This window comes from Macaca mulatta, chromosome 14 (assembly GCF_049350105.2).
Source record: "Macaca mulatta isolate MMU2019108-1 chromosome 14, T2T-MMU8v2.0, whole genome shotgun sequence".
In the NCBI taxonomy this organism is placed as follows: Eukaryota; Metazoa; Chordata; class Mammalia; order Primates; family Cercopithecidae; genus Macaca; species Macaca mulatta.
Genome location: NC_133419.1, coordinates 81,864,123 through 81,874,095, shown reverse-complemented (window position 1 = coordinate 81,874,095; position 9,973 = coordinate 81,864,123).

Below are 9,973 nucleotides of genomic sequence, written 5' to 3'. Positions count from 1 at the left end.
TAAACATGTAAACACTAGTTTTCATATTAAAACCTGTACATAATAATTGCCAATATAATGGTCTTTTGTTCTTTTCCTCCATACATATGTTTATCTATATTGTACCTCTATGTAAATGTATATGTACACTTAAAATGATATCAATGTTATACCTATTCTGCAGAATTATTGTTATACTGTATAGCAGTATTCTGTGGAAGTGCTTCAGGATAGTTAATTAAAATTTTATTTTGAAATATTGTCTCCTTTTTTTTTTTTTTTTTTTCTGAGACAGAGTCTTGCTCTGTCACCCGGGCTGGAGTGCAGTGGGGCAATCTTGGCTTGCTGCAAACTCTAACCTCCAACCTCCAAGCTCCACCTTCCAGTTTCAAGTGATTCTCCTGCCTCAGACTCCCAAGCAGCTGTTATTATAGGTGCTTGCCACCACGCCAAGCTAATTTTTGTATTTTTAGTAGAGATGGGGTTTCACCATATTGGCAAGGCTGGTCTCAAACTCCTGACCATGTGATCCACTCGCCTTGGCCTCCCAAAGTGCTGAGATTACAGGCGTGAGACACCATGCCCAGCCCTCTATTTTTAAAACTAATGTTAAAAACACCACCATATTCAAATGAGTCAGGCAAATTTTGGGGAAAACTTTGGGAATATTGTTTTCTGCTTTCAAAATACATTTGCTATTCCCTTAAAAGTGTAATTAATTGGAAAGTTTGAAAATATGTATAAGTCTTTTAAACAAATTCAGCCTGCACATGTCCTCCTACATGAAGTTCAAGATCAAGGTCAATATTATAGCATCCGTACAATGCCCCCACATCTCAGGTTAAATTTTGAACAAGGAAATTGATCGTTTTAGGATATAATAATCAGTTTTACAGTGAGAAATGCATAATATTTGATATGATCATACCATTGTTTTAGGGAGTTCTAGTATAAGATATAAATTTTGGCTGGGCATAGTGGCTTATGCCTATAATCCCAGCATTTGGGGAGGCCAAGACAGGAAGATTGCTTGATGCCAAGAGTTGGAAACCAGCCTGGCCAACAGAATAAGACCTCATCTCTACAAAAAATCTTCTTAAAAAATTAGCTGGGCATATTGGCCTGTACCTCTACTCCCAGCTACTTGGGAGGCCAAGGTGGAAGGAACACTTGAGCCCAGGAGTTAGAGGCAGCAGTTTGTCATGATTGTTCCACTGCACTCCAGCCTGGGCAACAAAGTGAGACCTTGTCTCAAAAAAGAAACAAAATAATAAAATAAAATAAAATAAATAAGATGTAAATTTTGATTATTCTTTTTCCAACCTTAATATTTATAAGTAAATCATAGCTTTTCCACTTGCAATCACAATTTCCTACTACTGATAATTCAAGGTTTTGAATGAGCGTAATTCAATTGTATGTGGTGTTCACAAGGTAACCTATTTTATTAAAAAGGCTTTTTCACTCAAAATTCTGGGTAAATATAAATTTTCTAAAATCATATAAAACAAAAATAATTTTGATATGGAAGCTAATATATATGAAAGTGTCATTTATCCTGAATTCATCAAAAAGTCTCATTACTATTATTGTGTGGTTTTATAATAAAAAGTTTGTTAATATTAACATATTAAGTAAATTTATACCTTTTTTTTTTTTTTTTTGAGATGGGGTCTAACACTCTGTTGCCCAGGCTGGAGTGCAGTGGCACAATCTCAGCTCACTGCAACCTCCGCCTCCTGAGTTCAAGCCATTCTCCTGCCTCAGCCTCCCGAGTAGCTGGGGTTACAGGCCCCACCACCATGCCTGGCTAATTTTTGTATTTGTAGTGGAGATGGGGTTTCACCATGTTCACCAGCCTGGTCTTGAACTCCTGACCTCAGGTGATCCGCCTGCTTTGGTCTCCCAAAGTCCCGGGATTACAGGCATGAGCCACTGTGCCTGGCTGATGCCACTTTAAATATTACGTTTCTATACAGATTTTCAGTGGAAAATATTCTGTTCCAATAAAAGTTGAAACCCATTGTCATAAAATAAATTTTTAAAAGTTTCATGTCACATAAAGTCTTTAAAATATTTTAATGATTGCATACTATTCCATTGAATTAAATTAGTATCGTGCATATAATCATTTTTGTATTATTATGTATGTATTTTGTCCTCTGTTTTTCCATTACGAAGAATGATCAAACAGTAAATTATTTTCAAATTTTGTAAGACATTTTATTGAACTTTCCAGTGAGACTACTTTCATGATAACCTCTAATACATACAATATCTTACATATAAAATTTTCTGTTATAATATTATCTTGAACATGATCTGAACAATTGTACTGAAAATGTAAACATTATATAGGTTGTTTTCGTTTGCATTTTTAAATATTATTATGGGTATCACTTTTACTTCCTCTTGTGTAACTTGTTCATTCAGGCTCTTGAACAATGCTTTAAAGTTTCTTCTTAATTTACACATACCTATGTACAGACATAGCCTTGCATTTTGTACTCTATTTATTTATCGGGGAAACAATGATTAATGAGGCATAGGTTATCCCAATGTGCGACCACGGTGTTTTATTTGTCATTCAGGCAAATATTTTTACTTAGTTTGTTTGAATATAATTTTACCTGTAATCTATTAGAAGATAAAACAAATCTTATTTAAAATGTGTTACATTCATTCATTCATTTGAATTTTTTCCACTGTTTTCATCCTTAACTGAATATCCACATGCAAAAGAATTAAATTGGACTTTTATCTTACACCATACACAAAAACAACTCAATATGACTTAAATGTAAGACTTAAAACTGTAAAACTCCTAGAAGAAAACAAAGGCAAAAAGTTACATGAAATTGATTTTGGCAATCCTTTCATGGATATGAAATCCCAAACACAGAAAACAGAAGCAAAAATAGACAAATTTGGACTGTATCAAACTAAAAAGATTCTGCACAGCAAAAGAAACAATCAGTAGAAGCTGAGTGTGGTGGCTCACGCCTGTAATCCCAGCACTTTGGGAGGCCAAGGTGGGTGGATCACCTGAGGTCAGAAGATCAAGACCAGTCTGGCCAACATGGCAAAACTCCATCTCTACTAAAAGTACAAAATTAGCCTGGTGTGGTGGCATATGCCTGTAATTCCAGCTACTGAGGAGGCTGAGGCAGGAGAATCACTTGAACCCGGGAGGCAGTGGTTGCAGTGAGCCAAGATCATGCCACTGCACTCCAGCCTGGGTGACAGAGTGAGACTCTGTCTCAAAAAAATAAAATAAAATAAGATTAAAAAAAAAAAAAAAACCATCAGTAGAGTGAAAGTCAGCCTATGAAATGAAAGACAATATTTGCAAAATGTATATCATATGAAGGGTTAATATCCAAAATATATAAGGAACTCCTACAATTCAATTCAATAACAAAAAACTATTAACCCAATTAAAATATGAGCTAAAAACTTGAATAAACATTTCTCTAAAGAAGACATAGGAATGGCCAACAGGTACATGAAAAGATCCTCAACATCATCAGGGAAATGCAGATCAAAAGTACAATGAAATAATATCACCTTTCACCTGTTGAGATTGCTATTATTAAAAAGCAAAAGACAAGTATTGGTGATGATGTGGAGAAACTGGAATCATTTCACATTGTTAGTGGGAATGCAAAATGGTAAAGCCACTATGGAATACAATATGGAGATTTCTCTAAAAATTGAAAAGAGAACTACAATAGGATACAGCAATCCCATTCCTGGGTATTTATCCAAAATAATTGAAATCAGGATCTCAAAGAGATATTAGTGCTGCCATGTTCATTGCAACACTATTCACAATAGCGTGGATGTGAAAACAACATGAACGTCCATCGACAGAAGAATGGATTTTAAAATGTGGTATATCATACACTGGAATATAATTCAGCATTAAACAAGAATGAAATCCTAAAATATGGGACAACATGGGTGAGGACATTTTGCTAAATGAAATAAGCTAGTCACAGAAGAACAATACTACATGATTCCACTGACATGGAGAATCTAAAATAGTCAAGCTTATAAAAGCCAAGAATAGGATGGTGGTTGCCAGGGGTTAGAAAGAGAGAAATGGGGAGTTTCCTATCAATGAGTATAAAATTTCAGTTATGAAAGATAAATAGGATCTAGAGTTCTGCTGTACTATGTAGTACATTGTGCTATAGATAACAATAATGCATTATAGACTTAAAAATCTGTTAACAGGATAGACTTCATGTTAAATGTTCTTACCACAATTAAATAAATGAATAAATAAATAAAAACAAAGGAAGCACTCTCATTACAAGATGGAGTAATTTAAATTTATTCTATTTTCAAAAGGTTTCCATTTTTATACCTAATTTTCTTAAGAAATAATTTGAACATATTTAATAATTGAAGACTATATGGTTAACTTTGAAAGTTATCTGTATGTAGGACAGTTATGACTGATTTTTCCCTTTATGTCTATACTTTTCTTTATATTACAATTTCTTTGCTTTAGATTAGAACACTAAAAAAAATACAGAAATGAAATTCCAACTCTCCCCAATGTGTGGTATATAAGCTTTCAAAATTTTTCTCTGAATATACACTATACTATTTATAACATTCTGCACCTTTTTTAAAATAACCAAACAAAAACTCTTATCAAATTGTAAACATTTTTATGTCAGTTAATGCACCTACATCATTCTTTTCTGCAAGAGCACTGCATTTAAATACTTAAATAAAATAAAATGTACTTAATACTTTTCATGTGAAAAGTATTTACTTTTTTCCTTTAAGTCTGCAGTGTAGGCTGGGCACAGTGGCTCATGCCTGTAATCCCACTACTTTGGGAGGCTGAAGCAGGTGGATCACCTGAGGTCATGGTGACCAACATGGAGAAACCTCGTCTCTACTAAAAATACAAAAAATTAGCTGGGCATGGTGGTGCATGCCTGTAATCCCAGCTACTTGGGAGGCTGAGGTAGGAGAATTGCTTGAACCCAGGAGGTGGAAGTTGCAGTGAGCCGAGATCGCACTACTGCACTCCAGCCTGGGCAACAAGAGTGAAACTCCATCTCAAAAAAAAAAAAAAAAAAAAAAAAATCTGTACTGTCTAGTACAGTAGTCTATAGCCCCATGGAATTTTTTTAAATTTAAATTTAAGTTAATTGAAATTATATTGAAAATACAACTCCTCAATTATACTAGTTACATTTTTAAGTGTCCCATTAGCTCTATGTGGATAGTGGCTACCATATTAGGAGTACAGTTTAAAAAGCAGTCCATCTTCCACAGAAAGTTCTATTGGACTTCATGGGGAACAGGGTGGGATTTGACTAGCTTGAAGTCACAAGTGTAGTTCTTTAGGTAATAAGCTTGATGAAATTGAGCTTGGAGTTTCCCCAAGGTTGCACCGTGGAGGGTGCCTTTTGCTCTAATTTTTATCCTCTGTTCTCCTCTGCTGTCTCCCATAGATCTGACTTAATCTTCTTTTTAGCATTTAGAATTTTGTAAAACATTTTATTTCATTAATTAATTTGTTATTTTCCCACACTTATGAAAAATAAATATCAAGGTTATTACACAGGAAAAATATTATATATATATGGTGATGTTTTCTATAAGATAATTTTAATAAATAAGTTGGTGCAGAATTTGTTTTCTTTTAAAACACTATCCCCAAATTGTGTTTTCAATAGGCCTCTGCTCTTTTATGTCCACCAATTAACATGGTTGATTATTTAAGAGAAAACTAAAAGCATGAGATTCTAGTACTTTTTTGTTTTCATAGAATCTGATCTATTCCCTATATGTAAGTTATCTTGAGATTACAGTATATTTCTAAGTTCTCTAAAACTATGCCTTGATTGAGTATATATGGTTTATCTCTATTCCAAAGCTGAGAATGAGATGTCTTCAGCATTTGTAAAGGTTCAAAATACAAACAAAGGGAGAAAATGGAACGAGCCCTGGCCATATATAAATTGATAAACTGGATGACACAGAGAGCCAGCCTACCACTTCTGTCTTATGGGTGGGAAACAGAGAAATGCCCAGGTGTCTGATCCTTTCACCCACAGCAAAGGCATAACCAGCTACCTGTTGTCTCCTCCTTGGATTAGTACTCTGTTCTTTGGGGGCTATCAAGAAGATAATGAGGGAAGGAAGGTAGAGGAAATTAATGCCTTGAATAGAGTGGAGATTGTTCAAGTACAGTCTTGAGGATCACAGGGACTCTTCACAGGGTCAAGGAAATCCTATGGTTTTCTAACTACATATCTATGTGCAACCAGATTTTTTTCATATACTTTAATTGCCCCTATTAAAAAAAATAGATATAGTAAAACAATGAAAGCCATTCTTCACAATGCAGAAGATATGAGAACAAATTGCCTTCAATTAGACAAACCACTAAAAAGATTTATAGAAATATACAGTGCTGCTCTCCTCACTAAATATTTTTTGCTTTAAACAATATTATTTTTCATAAAAATAAAGTATGCCAATATCTAAAGTGTATAATATTGCAAATTTTAAATGAAATAATTACTTTAAAATCAGTTTTAGTTTCTGACATGGTAAACACTGATAGATATAACCTACCCAAATTAAAAATAAAAAGCTATTTGCAGTCTTAAATAATCTATAGATGTAAAGGAGTCTTGACAGAAAAATGTTTGACAACCTTTGGAAAAAATACACTGTAACCACCAAGTAGTTATAATTTAAAATATACAATTAGCAATTCTTTAACAACAACATCAACAAAAGAGTCTCCTTTTATCATGCAGGCTGGAGTGCAGTGGCAGGATAATAGCTTACTGCAGCCTCAAATCCCTGGGCTCAAGTGATCCTCCCACTTCAGCCTCTCCAGTAGTTAGGGCCAAGGGCTTGGGCCACCACACCACTCTCAGTTATTTTTATTTTTATTTTTTGGTAAAACAGAGTCTTGCTATGTTGCCCAGGCTGTACAATTGGCAATTCTTAACATTCCCTAGACTGATTAAATGTGATCTATGTCAGGCACTAAACTGTACATTTTCAGTCTTATCACACCTGCACACAATCCCCATGATTTAGGAGAATGGCATCATCCCCACTGTACAGGTAGAGAAAAGATAAAATTTACTACGAGCATAAGCAAACCCTCAAGGCCATTTAGCTTTTATGATGCTGAGTTAGAATCAATAACAACTAGAACTGACTCCAACTCAAACTAATTTCTTGTTAGAAAAGTAAATGAATTGAGTAATTAAAAGAAGAACTAAGGTTAAAACAGAAATCAAAGAAACTGTTCCAATATCAATGGGAAGCTCCGCAGACTTAAATGTGGTTAGGGCAAATCTGGTAGTCCTGAGGGCAATTAAACATGTCTGTTTAGATAGAATGTATTTTTATTTTTGGTTTTGGTTGCTTACTCTCCCTCTTCTACCTGATAGAAGACACTGGATTTGTGTCTTTTCATAGGAATGCATGTCTGTGTTTCCTATGAGCTATTATTTTTGCCCACAGTGCTAGCAGAGGGATTGGCTATGAAAACAGATTTTGTCTTTCTTCACTGTGGCCTCTCTCTGGGCAGCTGAGGACCAGATAATTCCATCTCCACAGCTACTGCCTCTGTCTTTATGAATCACAAAGATACAGAGTAACCAAACCCTCCAGTCCTGTAACACTTTGCTCTTCTGCTGTAGAAAATCCCTTTATGTGATTTCAGATTCAGAAGGTGCTTTTCCAGCATAGTAGGCCTTGGCTTTTAGGCAGCACAAAACTCTTCTCCTTGGCAGTAGATTCTATACCCAATTACAGTTAACTAGCTTAAGAGAGGAAATATGTGTTTATCTTACTGTCTCAGCTATAAGGAGAAAAGTTTGGAAATGGCATGAGAAACATCTTTCATGCACATTTTTACCTTCTAGGCGCTGCATCCGATTTCTTGGTGAATGCTGTCACTCAGGCTGATGACAGGAATTTCTAAAATGGCAACTTTTTGTGAGGGTTAGCTGTTCAGCTTTTATAGAGAATATAATGATTCTTAGACTCTGGCAAAAAGCCTCCATTCAGGGAGAGAGGAGAGAGAGATGCATGTGCTTCAAAGCTGTATAGCAAGACAACAATCTAAAGTTGTTTTATTAATAATTAAAATGATAAAAATCTGTCATAGGATTGGCAGCCAAATCCACCATCTTGGTTCTGTCAATTTCAGTATTACTGTTTAAAGGTAGAGCTGACAATGACCCAGTAGTAACCATCTGTGTCGCTGAGTGTGTAGGAGCTCAGTCTGTAAGACAGGCAGCCCCGGGTTTAAATCTCAGCTCTGCCCTGTTGGTATTTGTGCTTCTTTTCCTCATCTGTAAAACAGTAATAATAATATTAATGGCTAATGGACACTTTATGTTTTGTGCTTTTTAGTGAGATAATCTATGAAAACGAACTTGGATGACTGCTTTTTCCCCTCTAGCTCTCAGACGTAAGTAAAAAGAGTGCATTTGGGGACTGCAATGATATGTGTTCAAAGGAGGTCATGGTAGCTTACATTCAGGAAGCAAAGTATGTTTGAGTTTAAGGTAGCTTAGGTTAGACTAGAATGTGCAGTAAGATCCTAGCTAAATAAGAAGACAGCTAAAGGAATTCATTTATCTTCAGAGGCGGCTTGTTAGGGATCTAAACTCTGAACAGAACACTGTCATACAAACACAATTAGTAGTAGTAGTATTACTGTTCTATTAGTATTTAATCTAAAATGCAGGTCTAAGAAGAAACTTTCCTGCTGAGCCTTTCAACAGGTTCCTGTCTCTCAGAGGTGGAAGTCCAAGGTTTAACAAGACATAAGGTCCTCCTCCACCAGGTCATGCCTCATCTTTTCAGACAGATGTCCCATCACTGTCTCCATCACAGTTTATGCCCCAGCAACTAAGAAACACTTGATGTTTGCCTTTTCTGTGTGCCTCCTTAATTACTGTTCACTCTGTACCCCACACCACCACCTCCCCTCTAGCCTGCTACTCACTACAGCTCCTGTCTCCCTCACACTCATTTTCAAGACCCCCTTCAAACAACCCCTTTCCAGGAATCTTCTCTGTAGTCTAGCGCTAGATTGGATTTAGTGCCTCTTCTCTTTCTTCCTAAAGCACTCCCTTGTTCATTTCCTGCACTGCTTAACAATGATCAGTTTGTTACCTGTTTCTCTCAGTAGAGCATGAATGCCCTAAGGGGTGAGATCTGGTCTCCTTTCCCTTTGCCAGTTCAATATCCCTCCTAGGAATCCCCGTTTTTAGATAGGAAAGTGCTCACTGGCATTTTCCCATACAGGAACAGCAGTTTCTAAAACAGCCTTGAAGAGGGGTGTCAGCTTTCTCTAGATGCCATTCCAGATGCAAGGCAAGAGCAAAGGTTGGGTAAAACACCCTACACCTCAACGCAGTCAGGCTAAGAAGTAAAGATGCCTGCTGACAAGGCATTTTGCCTGGAATTAGCTTAGGAGGAATTAAATAATAAGACAAGGCAATTGGAGGGTATAAAGTGCGTAGAGCTTCAGGATGTATTGTGGGTTTTTTGCTATAAATGAGAACACAGATTTCGTAGTTAAACCTACATATTTCAATCCCATTTCTTATACTGAGCTGCAGAGCCTCTCAACGGCTTCACCTCTGTGTTCCCCAAATTCATCATTTTGAAAGGGAAGATATAGTATTTGCTTGTAGAGTTTTTGTGAGGTTAAACTAAGTTGGACTAGTAAAGGGCATAATAGATATTCAATAATTCATATTTTGTTATCATCATTGATAACTAATTGGCAAAAGAAAAAATAACTATCTTGGGAAGATAGTCCCTGCCTCCTTTTCCCCAGCTATCTACCTAGTTCCAATATCAAACACCTCCTTAAATTCTTTTCCTTAAGGAACTTTTAAAACACATGCAACTTCATTTTTATAATGAATGTCATTTAAGGGCCTATGTTTTTTAATTAAATGAGCTTGTATTCAGTCTA